Source organism: Phascolarctos cinereus, unplaced genomic scaffold (assembly GCF_003287225.1).
Source record: "Phascolarctos cinereus isolate Bilbo 61053 unplaced genomic scaffold, phaCin_HiC Scaffold_726;HRSCAF=1367, whole genome shotgun sequence".
NCBI lineage: Eukaryota > Metazoa > Chordata > Mammalia > Diprotodontia > Phascolarctidae > Phascolarctos > Phascolarctos cinereus.
Window position 1 is genome coordinate 425569890 of NW_027556098.1, and position 17790 is coordinate 425587679.

Consider the following 17790-nt stretch of genomic DNA (forward strand, 5'->3'; position numbering starts at 1 on the left):
ACCTTCACCCTGACATAGTGATGTCATTTTAGTCCTCCTTGAGCAAAAAGAACAACAAAAATGACCAACTATATAAATAATACTATAAAGAGGCAATATATCTTATTGACAAATGAAAGCAATCATAAAGTGAAGGCATAAGGTGTTTTGGCCATGACACATCGTACCCAGGGCAGCCTCAAGCCCTCAGTGTAATAACAGATAACTCTCCTTCACTTTGCTGGAAAATCTCATAGCCCTTGGTTCAGTCCAGATTGTGATTGGTAAGTCTCTAGAATTCTTTTCATGTTTTATTTATGTAAGATTTTGTTTCAGCCTCTCAGGAAATAAAGTAGATCTGTTCTTTTTCTTTCCTCTCTTCTATCATCACACATAAATTCACAAACCCCCACAGTATACACAATACTTGCCAGCTTCTTAGAAACTCCCCACAGAATTTTCTTTATAACATATCACTTTTATCAGTTCTGAGAAGAAAGAAATTGCAGATCATCTTCTGTCTCTACCACAGAACCTCCTCCCTCACAGGTAGAATACAAACTTTGGCCACATTCCATAGGGAGATACACTCCATAGTAAGACCTTTCTCAACTTCATTCCAACTCACCATATCAACTGCTTTTCTCAGTATTATGCCCTTTGGGCTCTTGATGATGATGCTTTCAAGTGTTGACTCTGATACTCATCAAGGGTACCACCTTGGGGTAAACTCCCTTCCTATGCCTTAGTTTCCTTCTCTCATTTCATGAGGGTTAGACTACAGGAATCCTGGAGTCTCTTTCAGCTCTGTGTCTTGTGACCTTTGATGGTTAAGGAGATGGTGACATTCAAGGATGTGGCTGTCGACTTTACCCAGGAGGAGTGGGGCCTCTTGGACCATCCTCACAAAGAGTGGTACAAGGAGGTCATGCTGGAGAACGCCCAGAACCTGCTCTCCCTGGGTAAGGACACTTCCCCTGGCCACTCTGAGTCTGCAATCCAAGGGAATATCTTCATTCTTGAGTGGGCTGGATTTGGAATCATTTATCAATTCCTAGAAGGGAAAAGTGCTGGTCTCCTGTGTCCTAGAAACACTTTCACCTTCATGATATTGCTGAGAATAGCTAAGTTATTCACTGTTGTTCATCATACAATATTGCTGTTACTTTATACAATGCTCTAGTTTTTCTCACTTCACTCTGCATCTTTCATGTCAGTCTTTCATTTCTTTCCTTTCTTTTTTATTTTGGTGAGGCAATTGGGGGTAAGTGACTTGCCTAGCTACTATCAAGTGTCTGAGGCCAGATTTGAACTCAGGTCCTCTGACTCCAGGGCCAATGTGCTATCCACTGCTGCTGCCTAACTGTCCCCATGTAAGTCTTTCTAGGTATTTCTGAAATCATCCTTCTTTTCTTTTCTTAAAGCACAATAGTATTCCATTGTAAGCATATACCACATGGTGTTAATGCATTCCGTAATTGGTGGACATCTCCTCAATTTCCAACTCTTTGCTTTTCTCAGTATTATGCCCTTTGGGCTCTTGATGACGATGCTTTCAAGTGTTGACTCTGATACTCATCAAGGGTACCACCTTGGGGTAAGCTCCAATCCTCACCGTCCCTGTGCCTAGAATGCTCACCCTGGCTTCCCTGAAGCCCCCGCTAGAGCCCCCCATCCACAATAAGCCTTTCTAGTCCTCCTTCGCTGTAGAGCCTTCCCTCTTAATGAGTTCTAATTTGTCCTGTCCATAACAGGGTTCTACACTGTGGTCGGCTCCCCAAGTCTGTGAGCTCCAGGAGAGCAGGGGATGTTTTTCTATAAAAGGTCAGTGCCCTGTGTGAAGAGAACCTGGAGGTTTCCTGATTCCTCCTGAAGCTGTCTCTTGCCAATTCTAGGTAGCTGGAGATCAAAGATCAGGTCAGTGTTGAAGCATCTCAGATGTAGAAATAATCTCACATTATGTAGTGCAGCCTTTCCCTGACATTAATTTTCTCTGCCACATCTCTGAGAACTGCTCAGGCAGCTTTTCCTTGTGACCCCTTCCTCTTTGGGATGTCCCTACTGTATGGAACATTCTTCTTAAGAAGCCTCAATTTATAGCTCACAACTCCTACATATGCCTGGTATGGCAGGTCTGTTCTGAATCTTCCTTTACACTGCCCCCATTCCAGCACAGATGGTGGGAAACACAGGAAGGTAATAAACATTTCTATTCACCTGCTTTTCACTAGCTGTTGTGCTAATCGCTTTCTTTAAAATATTATGTCATTAGGTGATATTATTATCCCCATATGACATTTGACTAAACTGAAGCAAACAGAGGTTAAGTGACTTTTCCAGAGGCACACAGCTAGTAACTGCCTGAGGCTGAATTTAAACCCAGGCATCCCTGACTCCAGGCCCAGGGCTCTCTCCACTGCACTACCAGCTGCATATAATTTCTGGATAATGGAAACTTTGCAGTGAGTTTATCCTTCTATACAGAAGGTTTGCCAAGAACACGTTTTCTAATTCCTAAGTGGCTCCATGATTTTCTCCCCCACCTCTCCCCAAAGGTCCCAAAAATAAATGCTGTGGAATCCTTGCTTAAGGAGTCCTGGGAACTATCCTGTGCTCCTTCCTTGCAAGCCCCTGTCAACGGCAGGAATAACAGACTGGCCAAGAATCATAATTGGGACTAAGGTTCATTGAGTTACCCAGCAGGAGAACCTCACCAGAAGAGGCAAACACTCCCTGAATGAACAGAAACAAGGTGTTTATAGGTTTCAGGGAGTGAGGAGCAGGGTAGGGGACAGGGCCAAAGCTGGTTCATCAAGGTCCCTTTTGCTGGAGCTAACGGCTAATCTGGCACATCCTGTTTTGGGTTATTGACATCACAAGCATTGATGGAAGAAGAAGCCAGATATGTGTGAACGTGATGGAGTGATTCTCCAAATGCAGTAGCTTTGTATGCACACTCTTTTCCCTCAAGGAAGCTAAATTACTAGTTTTGTTCTATCCTCATCTCTGACATCCCATGCCCAGGGCTGCCAGTTCCCAAAGAAGATTTGATCTCTTATTTGGAAGAAAAGGAAGCACCATGGCTGCTGGAGCAAGAAGGCCTGAAGAGCTGTTGTCCAGGTGAGTGAGGTGAAGCAGCTGGATGAGAGCTGTGATCACAGGAGGCTTCTAGGTGTGGTAGTAAAGCAAGTGCTAGATTGTGAGGCAGGAAGAACTGACTTGGAATTCTTTTTTAAACACTTATTAGCAGTGGGATCCTTGACAAGTCAAGGAACCTCTGAGCCTCAGTTTCCCCATGTGTAGAATGAGGGAATTAGACACCATGGCCTTTAAGCTGTCTTCCAGTGCTAAATCTGTGATCTGGTAAAGAGACATTTTTTATAATTTCTGTCAGGAACTTCCCTGACAGTGCAAAAAGGGGTTACACTTTCCCATATGGGCTCTTTCTTAGACCTTCTTCAAGTCAATGAGTATTTATTAAATGCCTGCTATGTGCCAGACCCTCTTCTAAGCACCAGGGACCTAAAGAGATACAAGGAACATCCCCTGCTCTCCTGGAGCTCACAGACTTGGGGGGCCGACCACAATGTAGAACCCTGTTATGGACAGGACAAATTGGAGCTCATTGAGAGGGAAGACTGTACAGTGAAGGAGGACTGGAAAGGCTTATTGTGGAAGGGGGGCTCTAGTTGGGGCTTCAGGGAAGCCAGCGTTAGCATTCTAGGCACAGGGATGGTGAGGAAAGCCTGTGGAGTCAGGTGATGGAGTGTCCTGTTCACAGAAGAGAAGGGAGGCCCATACCACTGCATTATAGCATGTTTGGTGGGGATATAAGGTGAATGAAAACTAGAAGAGCAGGAGAGGGGTAGGTAAAGAAGCAGCAGATGATTAATAGCCCTAGAGGGGATTTCATATTTGATCCCTTTCCTAGGGAGCCATAGCAGGTTGTTGAGAACATGGTGACATGGTCAGTCAAAACTTTAGGAAGATGAAATTTGACAAGTGGGTACAGGAATGACTAGAGTGAGGGGAGACTTGAGGCAGCTGGGCCAAGCAGCAGGTTCTTGCGGTACCTCAGGTGTGAGGTGATTGGGACCTGAACCAAGACAGTGGCAGTGTTGGGAGAGAAGGGAGTGAATGGGAGAGATGTTACCTAGGTGGGATCACAGGACTTTGCAGCAGAATGAATATGGGGGTCAGGAGTGTGAATGCATGAGAATCAGTGAGGAGTGCATGACACTTCATTTCTGAGTCATCACTATTGGGAAGATGCCTTGGAGACCATCAGGAAAGGATGAAGATGAGAAGGTTGGGGAGAAGAGAATGAGTTTAGTTTGGAGAACAATGATAGGAGTGTCAGAGACAGAGAGAGGGGAGAGAGAGAGAGAGAGAGAGAGAGAGAGAGAGAGAGAGAGAGAGAGGTCAAGAAGGATGAGGATAAATGGCCAGTGAATTTAGCAACTTTGAGAGTTTTGGCTTTTTTGGAGAGGAGTTTCTATTGAAGAATGAAACTGGGAGCTAGACTGCAGAGTATTTCAGAGAAAGCAAAAGGAATGAGTTGGAGACAACAGTTGTAAATGGGCATGTCCAGCTGTTTAGTCATGAAGTGGAAGAAAGAAATTAGAAAATATCTCTTGGACTGAATGGATCAAGTGTATTTTGAGGATTGGAAAGGAATGGTTTTATTTGTGGCAATAGGAAGGAGACATTTATGTGGGAGAGACTGAAAAGTAATGAAATAATGGGAGCACTGGAGAGGCAGTATACTGAGGTAAATGGTATACTGGAATGGGATGGTTTACACATGGAAAGGAGTTTGATTTAGCAAGCAGAGAGAGGACCGTTTCATCTGATACTGAGGTCAAAAAGGGAAAAAGGGCACCTTATTTGTGGGAGATGAGGAGGATAAGATAGCTCCGTTTTTTTTGTTGTTTTGTTTTAGGCAATTGGGGTTACATGACTTGCCTAAGGTCACACAGCTAGTAAGTGTGAAGTGTTTGGTCATAGGCCAGATTTGAACTCAGGTACTCCAGACTTCAGGGCCAGTGCTCTATCCACTGTGACACCTGGCTGCCCCAAGATACCTCCTGTTAAGTATCCTTTTTTTTTTTCAATTAAATGTAAGGCAAATTTCTCTGGTGAGGAGATCAGTGGTTGGTGGAGAGTGAGAGCAAACAATAAGGAAGGGTTGGGTAAGACTGAAAAATATTGGAAAAGCTGCTGTGGTGAATATGACACAGAATCACTCATGGTTATTCAGTCATTTCCATTGTTTCTGACTCTTCATGATCCAATTTGGGGTTTTCTTGCCAAAGATACTGGAGTTGTTTGCCATTTCCTTTTCACTTTTACAAGTGAGGAAAGTGAGGCTAACAGTCCTAAGTGACTTCCCAAGGTCACACAGCTAGGAAGTGTCTGAGGCTGAATTTGAACTCTAGTCTTCCTGAATAGTTGTCTATCTACTGTACCACCTAGCTACCCCAATAGAGTCATTTAGGGAGATGTCAAAGGATAACCTTCCCACAGTGAGGGCCACACTAAGATTATGTATCCTAAATGTGTAGTGGACTGAGGCAGCCTGGTTTTATGATTTTTTCTCTCTCCATTCAGCAGTATCTATGTAGTAGCAAAGGTTGGGGCTTCCTTAGAATTAATCCAAGGCTGTGTGTTACACGAATCATCCACCTGTGTCCCTCCCCTGATCTCTGAGGCTCAATCTTTGGCCCATTCTTGGATAATCATTGGCCAGATTCATTGAGTTGACAGCCACTCTCAATTTTGAGAAATAGGGGTAGAAACTCCCAGCTGTCACATAGTATGAGATGCTTCAGGAGCCTAGAAAGAAGTCTCTGTGATCTTCACTGTGGATCTGGTCAGGTTCCAACATGGTTAGAACTAGACAAAAAGGCCATTCAATATAGGAGATAAAGTTCAGGAAAGAGGCAGAAACAGGGCTGAGGCCAGAACATGCCTTTGCCAACTAAGACAGAGACCAGAATACAGGGCTTGAGGTAGGGCATGGGATCTGGTGTCAGCCCTGGGCCCAGTTATTATTCAGTAAGCATGGATGAAGCACCTCACTAAGCTTTAGGAAGGGGAAGGCCAGTACCTGCTGACAAGGAGCTGCCAACGTGGCCTACAAACATGGAGGTGGTTGAGAAGAAGCAACAGATCAGGGGCCTCGGACTTAACTGATCCAGGGAAAAGAGAGTGTTTGGGAATGGAGAGACATGTAGTTCAATGGGATATGAGGGATCTCAAGGAGTGAGGCTAGTAATACTTTAAGGAGGAGAGTGAAACTGGGGAGGAAAGAGTGGCACACCTCAGAGACATTGTGGATTCTGCTCTAGAGCACAACAATACAGTGAATAATGCAGTCAAGTGAGTCAGCTGAATTTTTGGTTTCTCAGTGGATATAAAAGTTATGGTTACTTTATACTGTTGTCTATTATGTGTACAATACTATCATGTCTAAAAAAAGTACATACTTTAATTTGAAAATATTTTAATTCTTAAAAGTAACTATGTGCTGAGCCTTCATTGAGTCTTCATCTTACTGCTGGTGGACCAGTGTTGATGGTGTTGACTGATTGGGGCGGTGCTTGCTCAAGGTTGGCAATGGCTGTGGCAATTTCTTAAAATCAGGCTACAGTGAAGCTTGCTACACTGATTGACTCTTCTTTTCCCTTGAACTTAAAGGCCCATTGTATGATTAGCACTTGGTCTAATTTCAATATTGTTGTGTCTCAGAGAATAGGAAGATCCAAAGAGGGGGAGAGAATAAGTCAAATTGCTATAATAATTTTTTTTTCTTAAAAAAGAAAACAAAACAAAAGAAAGTGGAATGAAGAAAGGCCATCTAGTACCATGGAGAGAGCATGCCCTCTTGCAGGGTTGGAGTTCTAGCCTCAGCTGCACAGGTGTTGGGCAGGTCACTCAGCCATTCTCAGCTCATGGCCTGAGTTGTGTGTGTAAGTAGAATATTTGGTGCACCTGCATTTCAAGTGTTTGTGAGGATCCAATTTGATTGTGTGTAAAGCTCTTTGTAAATCAAGCATCCCTGAGATGTGAGGTAATGGCATTTTGAAATGATTTGTTTTGTCCATTTCACTATGAAGATTTTCTCTTAGCCTGGTGAAGTAGAATGTAGATCAGTTAATTTACTTTCTGGCAATGGAGGGAAGGGATTATAATTATATATGTGTGTTCATGTGTCTCTATATATGCTTTATTGTTTGTTTCTTGCAGAAAGAGAGATTAGACCTGAAATGAAAGAGACTACTGGAAAGTTAAGCATTTCTGTGAAACAAACTCACAAGGAAAACTTCATGAGTGATGGTTCTTGCAACTTCAGTGGGAGACAAATATGTGCTGTACTTCACAGAATCCACACAGGAGAGAAATGTTACAATTGTCATCATTATAGGAAAGAACCCAGTAAACAGGCATCCCTTATCTACCACCAAAAAATTAATACTAGAAAGAAACCACATGAGTGTCAAGAATGTGGTGAAGCTTTTAGTGAACGTTCAACCTTCATTATACATCAGAGAATCCACACTGGACAGAAACCTTATGAATGTGATCAACGTGGAAAGGCTTTCACACAGAGCTCCAGTCTTGCTGCATATTAGAGAATTCACACTGGAGAGAAACGGTATGAACGTAATTAATGTGAAAGAGCTTTCAGACTGAAGTCCAAACGTACTGTACTTCAGAGAATCCATACTGGAGAGAAAACTTATGAGTGTTTGGACTGTGATAAAATTTTTGTGTACACCATCTCCTTACCAAGCAAATCTAATCAATGTAAAGTATAAGAGACATAATTTCTTTCGGTAATTGTTTCATTAATTATAGCTAGTGAACATTTAATAACATGATGATCATTTAGGTATGCTTCGTAAAGCAAAGCTGAATCATGGGGCTTATGCATGCTTATGTGACCCTAGATAAGTGGGAGTTACCAACAGGTATAAATAAATTCTATGAAACTAATGAAATTCCACCTAGAGTAATATGTATACCAGTTATACCTTTGACCCAACTCAGGCTCAACAGACTCCAGCTTTGATTCAAAATGCCACCCCTTCATTGAGTAGAATTGATATTATCAGATCTTGGAATGCAGAAAATAGGAGAATGGCTCCAATCTCCATGATCTGGGGACTCATTCATGGTAATTCAACATGTATTGATTATGTGCTAAGTTCTGGGGTGCAAAGCAAGGTGAAACAGCCCCTGCCCTTAAGGAGCTCGCATTCTAAAGCATTTCATCAAGTAAGTCAACAAATATTTGTTAAGCACCTGGTTTGGACTAAGCAACTAGTAGGGTCTTGGGATTCCAAGAATGGAAAAAGAAAGGAGAAAATTTACCAACAACTACACACACACACGCACACACACACACACACACACACACACACACACACCCCTATACATACATACTTACTAAGACATACAGTGGTTATAGTTCATAGGAAGACCTGAGGTCAAATCTGGATGTAATACTAGCTAGTTTACCTCTGTTTTTTTACTGTAAAATTGAGGTAATAGGGCCTACACAGCAGGGTTGTTGGGATCTGATGAGATAATATTTGTAAAGTGATTGTGCCTGGCACAAAATTAAAAATTGTTTCCTTGTTTCCTACTGTCAACCTGAAAGTTGGTTAAAGAGGCAACAAGCTAGATGATGAGTAAATTCGTATATGGGGCCAGAACTTTAACTCTGACTGACTTAAGCAATTTGAAATAGACAATTTATATTCTTAGAGCAATCCTAACTCAGGATGTCTGAGTCACTCAAAAAAATGTGTAGCCTCCATATGTTTTTAACATATACCATGGGAAAAGAAGTTTCTTAGTTGAAGAGTTTGTAAATACAATAAGACAAGAGAAGTAACAAAGTGTCCATTGGAATTATAGTCCCAGGATATGTGTGTTTCCCCTACATAACTTATGTCCACAGGATACCAAGATAAGAAAAGTCCCACTCTTCCAGACAGTGTCTGTTCCCAGGCATCCCGTCCTTAGTGATCACAGATAGGAAGAATGCTGGTCAGCTCCAGCTGGCCCTGTAGTTGCTGACACAGGAAGGGGCACTCCAGGTTCACTCAGAGAACAAAGAAAAGCATATCTATTATGTTGGGGTGCTCCTTGTGGTTGACACATTCAGCCTTTGGCCCTTATTGGGGTTCAAATGATCTTAAATGATTATCACTACATACCAACTATGTACAAGGTAAATTGCAGGAAATCAGAGAAGGTAGACTACAGAAGGAAATAAAGTTCCCAACAAACTCTACAGGTAAATTAAGTCAGGTTACAGTTTGAATGGGATGTCCCAGTGAAGACTCCTCAGTGTAATTAAGGTTTGGGATAAGGCTGAGTGGGATGAGGGGTCCTGTGAAAACTTCTTAGAAGAATAGAAATTGTATTAGAATCAAGGCAGGCAGGTATAGCAGCCTGGCAGGCCTAAGTTTCGATTTACTAAAAATCACCTCATTTGTGGGAATTCAACCCCAAGTACTGCCCCTTCTTATGGATTATTCACTAGTTAAAGTTTGCCAAGCCTGAAACTCCTGAAGAAGCCCCCCATATTTTCTTCTCAGTCATGGTGACCTGGCCATACAGTACAGTGTCTAGCTTAACTGCATATCTTTAATTGCTTCTTTGGTATTACTTCAGCAAAGTAAGAAATATAGATATGTATATTGTGTTCATTGGTTTTTTTTTTCAGTTTCTATGGGCATTGAGAATGTGAGCCAAATATTGGACAGTTGGTAGGAGGGGGAATTTTCCCTTTAGGGCTATTTAATCAGGTCCTTTGCTCTTCTACTGTGTCTCCCCTCATCAGAGCATCCTGGTGGAGTGATACCCAAATCTCAAGGTTTGAAATAATAATAATAAATTAATTTTCTGTTTTTCCTTGGATACCTCTGTGTTTTTTAATTTCAGTGGCATCCCACACAAGTTTAAATGACATTTAGAGCATTCACAAATAGAATGAGGTGGAGGAGGATGTACATGCAGCCAAGGAGTCAGAGATGATGAGGCTAACTTTTCCCAGCAGCTATGACAGCCTCATCTAAATCTGCCCAGTAACTGGGAAGCTCTGTCAGATAACAAAATCCTTGCTTCCTTAGCCCACACTCTGTGTATGTGGTTAGATCATCTCCTTAAATTGGACCCATCACATTTGCTTCCCCCCTTCCTGACACCCTTTTCCCTGCCATTAACTACTCGCTAGGAACTTTTGGCTAAGTACCCAAAAATTGTGCATAAAAACAAGCCCTAGTCCCTCTGTAAGTTGCCAGGGTCAAGCTGCTTCTTTGGTGTCAATAAAGCTCCCAATGACTATGGAGAAGGTCTGCTGTGCACAGCTAACTCAGCTCACCACTAGAGCCAGGATCCTAACTTTGAAGGAACAAGACCAGCTTAACCTTCTATCTCGAATGCGCATTGATGAGGCAGGAGACAAGATGGAAGCAACTCTGTTTATTTTTAGCAAAGCACTTACTTATATAGTAAAATGACAGGAACCCTTTCTCAAGTTACAATGACATATAGCCCATGCTGTGCTCAAGGACAGTGAATGCACGTCCTGTGCATTTATCTGACTGCAATCCCAGAATAGACTGCTAATGACCATACAACAGCTAGGGGAGTTACAGATTGTTAAAGAACCATGAACCAGGCAGACCCTTGCTCAGAGATCAGCATGAACAGCCTGTGGCCCTCTACATCCTTACAGATCCCCAACAACTCCCCCTATTTGTTTTTGACTGAGACAGAGCATATGAAGCTCAGTTCCAAAATCCTTTATCTAATTAGCTATGCACCTGAGCAGACACGGTCCAAAACACAGCATGGCCAGCAAAATCAAACATAATGGCAATAAGGAACACAATAGAGATGTAAACCCAATGTCCAAGGTCATTAAAAGGATTATGGAGTTTATCTATCCAATCAAGTACATGTTGGGCAGTTTAATCTGGCATCAAATCCTTATCAGCCACCCTTGCAATGTCTTTAGCAATTTCATATAAGTCATCAATATCCACTGCAATAGTAGAATTTCCAAACAGCCCATTTAGATGTCTACGTATTCTTTGCCAATCCCATTGGGATTTATTGTATTTAACATTGGTAAGGCAAATGAATTCATACCTATAATCACATTTCAAATGTGTTCTATATTCTAATATATCCAATTCATCACCTATTTCAATAATGGTTTCCTTCATTCCCTTAAGCATATGGTAAATTTCATCATCTATCCTTTTTCGTGTTTGAAAACCTTTAGATACATTGCGAGCTAATTGATTCATAAAATCATTTCTTTTCTTGCGATAGATATAGATTGAGATGAAGATACAGAAGCAGTTATGATACCTATAAGTGAAACAATTCCTAATGCTACATATAAAATACATCTCTTTTTCCTAGCAACTGCTGATTGATTACTTTGGTCTAGTATTCCAAAAATATGATCAGAACATGACTCATACCAATCTTTGCTTTTTACAGGCACCAAGGCAAACTTTTGTTGCGTAATAATGAAAATAATTTGGTCTCTAATCTTGGCTCCTATACATTCAGACATCCTGCAATTAATACAAGTGACATTATATTCCCCTGAATCCACAGTGTTATATTAACATTCTGTGCTCTTCCCCACATAAATGCATGATTACCAGTCAAACAAGCTCGCATTGTCAAATTATCGTGGAAGGTCCCTTGCAAATTCGTGATGTTTATGAAGGCCTAAGGCTGCCCACGCCTTCCACAACTGATTTTCAGCCCCTCTGTCATGGAGGGAAACCCACTGAGGAAATGGAAACCTGCCAAAAGCCCAAGTATGATTGTTTTTCTCCCTAGTATAATTGTGCCAGGATTGTAAGGTAAAATTCTTTTGTAACACAACACAATGATGTTCTGAAGTATGATAGAGTAACCAAGGAGGATACCCTAAGCTCTTGCTAATCGGTGTCACATGATAGCATGGCTTTGAATTACTTGGACATCTGATAGGTCTGTCATTAACACACTGTGACCCCAAGATGCCCATGTAAGAAACCTTATAAAATTGGAAAAGACAACAGTATAAGGAGGGGGTGCCGTGTTACTAAACACACACCCATCAAAATGGGTGGTGACATTAAATAATTGTAAACACATGGAGTCTTTCCTGTCATTGCCTTTTGTAACACAAATAGGCAGCACCAAAGCCACACCAGTAAAGTTCATTTTTACAGTGTGTTGAGACCGGTTCTTAGGTGATATGAAATGAAATTCCTTGCCAAAACCTGTGGAGGCATTTCCTTGCAGAATGACCTCAGGTATTGTCTCTCCCCATGTAACTAGTCTGGGCCATGGTGGTTTTGTCACAAAGGCCCATCATGTTGTATTTCCTGTCTCTGCTGCTGCTGTATTCTGTATCCCTGCTGACGATAACGACAAGAGGCACAGCTTGGTTAAAAGTTCTTGTAGTGCCTTCTTCTTATTCTTTCGGCTCCTTCAATTTCCTGGCCGGCCTGTGTTTTCTCTTCTGCTTGCCTTGTCCCTTCTGAATGGATAATGCGGACATCCTTTGTTCTGACCCAGAGTTCTCCATCACCTGTGAAAATAAGAACAAACCCTTGCCCCCAGGTTAGCACTTGCCCTGGACCCTGCCAGACACCGTCAACGTCTCTCCACATAACTTTCATATTATGTTTAGGAGAAAGGAATCTGTTTGATTTAGTGGTGTCACTAGTACTGTTGTCATTTCCTGCCAGATATTTCATTGCAGGAGAGAGGTTACAACTATCGAATTTTAAATAATTTATAGTGTAGAGTGCAGTGTTCAATTGATGCCAAGGGGATCCCTTAGCTCCCCTTTTTTGTTTTTGGAGCACCATTTTCAAGGTACGATTGGCACGTTCAACTATGGCCTGACCACAGGATTATAGGGAAGGCCAGTAGTGTACTAATAGAGAACTCAGTACAAAACTTTTTAAAACCTTGAAATATATGCAGGACCATTATCAGTCTTTAAGCATTGGGGTGGGCCAGCGAAGGAAAAACAATGAAGCAAATGATTAACAACATTGCGAACAGCCTCACCGCTTGAGCAGTAGCAAAAATAAAGCCTGAATAAGTATCAATAGAAACATGAACATATTTTTGTCTTCCAAAAGGAGAATAATGAGTAACATCCATTTGCCATAAGGTGTTAGGTGTAAGTCCCTTGGGGTTATGGACATCAACATGGAAAGGGGGTTGAAAAGGCACACAATAGCACAGTGCTTAACAATTTCACGTGCTTGTGATTTTGTTATGCCATATAAAGTTCTTAAAGACCTAGCAGATAAATGTAACTTATTATGACTATTCCTTGCTATTTCCACATTCATTGTTAAAGACCTATCAACAATATCATTACCTTCAAAAATTGGTCCTGGGGCAAGAGTGTGGGAACGAACATGCAAAACATAAAATTTTGTCCTATTCTGTATCATAAGTTGTATATCATTAAGCAGCTGACATATATTGTTACCAGTATTTTTTATTACAGCAGTCTCTAAATGTTTTAGAATTCCTTCAACATATTTACTATCTCAGATAATATTCATTGGCTCCTCATATTTTTGAAATGCACAATAGACAGCATATAATTCATTCTGTTGTGTGGATATAAAGGGTGTTTCAATCACATGTAACTCCTTTCTTTTAGGGCACCAGATAGAGGCCTTATTCATCTTAGTGGCATCAGTAAAGACATTAATCCTGTACGGGTTCACCTGCTGTAAGTGTGGGTTGTATCCAAGGCCAATTCTCAAAGATTGCGATATTAAAGGTTTTCCAAAAACAAGTGTCAAATTTACATGTATTTGCCAATTAGGCAACTTTTGTATTGCCTTTTCTATAGCTTGTTGAGGAAATGGAAGGTATATGACTTCCGGATGTGTGCCACACAACATTAATTACTTAAAGTATTTTTGGCTGAGATGGTAAATATACTCATTCTAAAAAGCCTGTGTTTCAGATGTATCACTGCTGTTGGAGAATTTGGAGTGTTAAATATAGAAGCCTCCACACTTTCATGCATGTCAATCCTGTTTGTGTGTGCTTCAACTACTTGTTCCTGAATACACAGCAATGTGTGTTTCGCCTCAGGGATCTAATTGAGGATCACCTCTAAGGCAATCACATAAAGGTAAAATCATTAATGTTTTCAACTTCATGGGTCTGTTTTTAGGATGTGAACTATTTTTTCTTGAAGTTCTGTGACCTATATTTATGGAGGATGTTTTTGAATTTTTTCTGGGGCTGTTTGAAGCTCATGACTTTGCAACAAATTTTGTATTTTTAACAAGATTTCTTCCAACACTTCAGGATTGGAATGAGCACATAAAACGTCATCCATGTAATGTATCATTTTTAGCTTTTTGTAATGGAATAGTAAAAAGGCAATCTTTTAAATCAATAACTATCAAAGGCTAGGAAGTCATAAAGCATCGTTAATTTTCCTGACTTCTTTGCAATAATAAAAACAGGTGAATTTTAAGGAGCCCAAACAAGTTCACTGGATTTCACTTTGTATTTTGTCAGTTTTATGGATAGAAAAAGCACAAACAGTGGGCGGGAGAAAATAACAGCTCTCAGTAAATGTAAAATATAGCGCCCACAAATTAGGGGAAATGAATTGAGTTTTAGCTATCTGTTATCCTAGTAGTTTAACTTAATCTTAAAATAATTGATTAGTGGTGATTTATTAGGCAAGCTAAAAGTAATTAATATCCTTAAAAGTCATGTGAAAATTATTAAAAATTATCAAGGAATCTTGATTAATTTGTAACATTTTGGTGGTATACCTGCAGACTGCAGAACAATACACCCAAAGTAAGCAAAGGGTGACACCCTCTGTACCCTTTCAGGGGTAATTATAAATCTATGAGACTGAAAGGCTTGTTGACTGAAAAGCTTGTTAAAACTTGGGCATTAATAAGGAAAGTTTGGTAGTAGTAGGACAACTGCAAAGTTTATCATCCATACAATAAATTATTTTTGTCTGGGAATATTTCTGACTAACAAGTTTAATAGTGTGATGAACAAAATTTCGGCACATGGTAAGAAACATTCCTCCTTAAAGGATCATAATAGGGAAAATGGGAAATACTGATTTAATGAGACAACCATATCCAAATTCACAAAATCAAAACAAAGTTAATTATAGTTCTAAGAGTCTTTTACCTCAAGCTGTAAGTTTCACTGATTATGGCTTAAATCAGATACAGTTAATTATTTTCATAGAAGTGCAATAATGAATAAAGATTTACTAGGACTCACATATATAAGAAATTTTACTTAACATCCTTTCTTTCCCACATTTAAACTTGTCTTGGTGAAAAAGCCAATTATTAGAAATCATTTATATAAAGTTGCAATTTCTCAGTAAGCTAAATGAATTGTTTAGGAACTCAATAACATAAACAAATTCTTCTCTCAGAGCAGACAACCTTGCCAGTTGGTAGGAGCTTTTGGCAAGCTTACAAAGTTAAGGGAATTTCCTTGTGTCCCTCCTTTTCACTCAGAAGTAATTAAGAATTCTAGGTCTTAGCTTTAAAACAGTAACTTCAAATAACTTAGTTAACAATTTTGGCAATTTTCATGAGTGATAGTTAAATTATTTTAGCTCTAAGCTGTTCTTTTAATCATAGGTAAAGATAGAAATACCTGATTTTAAATGATAGTTATAAAACATCATAGAACAAAATTAACCAGACTTGATAAAATAATTTAGCTGGATTTACACAGTTATCTCACTACCTTTCAGTTTCTTTTAGTTCACATTTTAATAACATCAAAATTATTAAAAATTGCTTGACATAACACATAAAAGTGTACCAATTTGTAATGAGACTAGATTTTTAAAACTTGAAACATGCATATTGCCAATGTGAATGAACTAAATTATCTTTAGATTGTGTTCCAATACTTAAAAACTTTTCTTTTTGATTTGAAGAGGAAAACTCCTCCTCCTCCTCCTTCTTTTCTCCCCCACCCCAACCTGGCCAGGGTTGGAATTCAGAGAAAGGAAGAGAATATTTTTCAACATAATCTTTCAATCTTACACCCAAAGCTTTGGCCAGAGCTTTAGAATGCAAAAGAGAAAGAGAATTTTTTCTCCAAAAGTTTCCAAATCTTTTACTCTCAAATCATCTATTCTTGCTATTCATGCAAACAGATTATATTATTCTTTCTATACATACTTTTCTTATTCCTGTATGCTTAAACTTTCTTGCCTTTTATCAAATTATATAACCTAAATAATGAAGTACTTTTTCTCCCATTCTCTCCCCCACCCACCCACTCCCGGGAAATGCTGCTGGTATTAGGGAGGGGAAAGAAAGTCACTAACAGCATTTCAGCACAGACCATCATTCACACAGACACAGGCAAACATAGAACAAAATGACAGGGAGAATCCAAAAGTGAGAAACTTGTCAGAAATTCCCCACACAAATGAAATAATACTATTTTTTTTATTTTTTTTTCATGGTATTCTAAAACCAGGCAAAATCTTTCTTAAGGTTTTGGTTTTTATAAAAGGAAACTTTTTCACTTTGTAATGCTCCATAATGTCCACAATATAGTGCTGTGACTACACGTTTCTTTTCTACTTCCCCTTGGGGATTTTTGAAATTCCTAATGGCACACGGCAGGGGCTTCCTTTGTTCTCACAGCTCCTACAAGCTCATTTTTATAAGATTATAGATAGTGAAAGTACCCAGAGGAACTGATTTTGGGCCTTTGGTGTTATAAAATTCTGTCGATTGTTCTCCCACTATTTTCCATTATTCTAAATCTAAACTCCCTTCTCTGGGGTGCCATGGAGATTTTATATCAATAATATCTAGAAACTCTCTTATTTTCTTAGGAGTTACCGAGCACCCCTGTTCCCCAATCACTTTATATATTACTCTAACATTCTGTTCCTTATCTAAGAGTTTACCTAGATGTTGCCTCATGATAAGACTTTACCTTACCTCTCCGTAGTTTTGTGCCACGGGAATACGATTCGGAGACCTCTCACAAGGAGGCTGCCTGGCTCCAACGGACCTCGGTGTCTTGATGTGGGTGTCGCGTCTTCTTGGTCCAGACGTTTCCCCACTGTTTCACGCAGCTGTCTTACTCTCCGTATCTTCTTCACGGCAGCAGTGCAGCCCCACGTTGGGCGCCAGTTTGTTGTGCACAACTAGTTTACTTGGCTGTAGAGCCTACCTAGGGCCCAGGATTTCCCAATCACCTGATGAATCAAGACCAGCTTGATTTTCTGTCTCCAATGCGGGAGACTAGATAGAAGCAACTCCGTTTATTTTTAGCAAAGCACTTACTTATATATAGTAAAATGACAGGAACCCTTTCTCAAGTTACAATGACGTATAGCCCATGCTGTGCTCAAGGACAGTGCATGCACCGCCTGTGCGCTTATCTGACTCCAATCCCAGAATAGACTGCTAATGACCATACAATAGTTAGGGGAGTTAAAGATTGTTAAAGATCCAGACAATGCAGCACCAAACCAGGCAGACCTTTGCTCAGAGATCAGCACCCGACAGGGGCCTCTGGCCTCAGTGAGACCTCATGAACAACCTGTGGCCCTCTACATCCTTACAGATCCCCAACAAAGGTCTAAGTGAATCCTTTCACACCTAAACCATCCCTCCCAACTCTAAACCTCAAGGAGGGACAGGTAAGATTCTCCTCTGGCTTCTCATCTAAGGAGTGTGTAAATTTTCACATTCCATGAGGCATATTTCAGTC

The 17790-nt window shown here is 40.3% G+C and overlaps 1 protein-coding gene, 1 long non-coding RNA gene and 1 pseudogene across 2 annotated transcripts in view; 2 read left to right on the forward strand and 1 right to left on the reverse strand.

The window, feature by feature from the left end:
• Window positions 1-17790, forward strand: part of LOC110197754 (uncharacterized) — a 420263-nt gene that overhangs the window by 237304 nt on the left and 165169 nt on the right.
• Window positions 1-17790, reverse strand: part of LOC144454442 (uncharacterized) — a 351830-nt gene that overhangs the window by 122589 nt on the left and 211451 nt on the right. The window lies entirely within an intron of this gene.
• The window catches only part of LOC110197783 (zinc finger protein 69 homolog), an 82623-nt pseudogene that overhangs the window by 4735 nt on the left and 60098 nt on the right, over window positions 1-17790 (forward strand).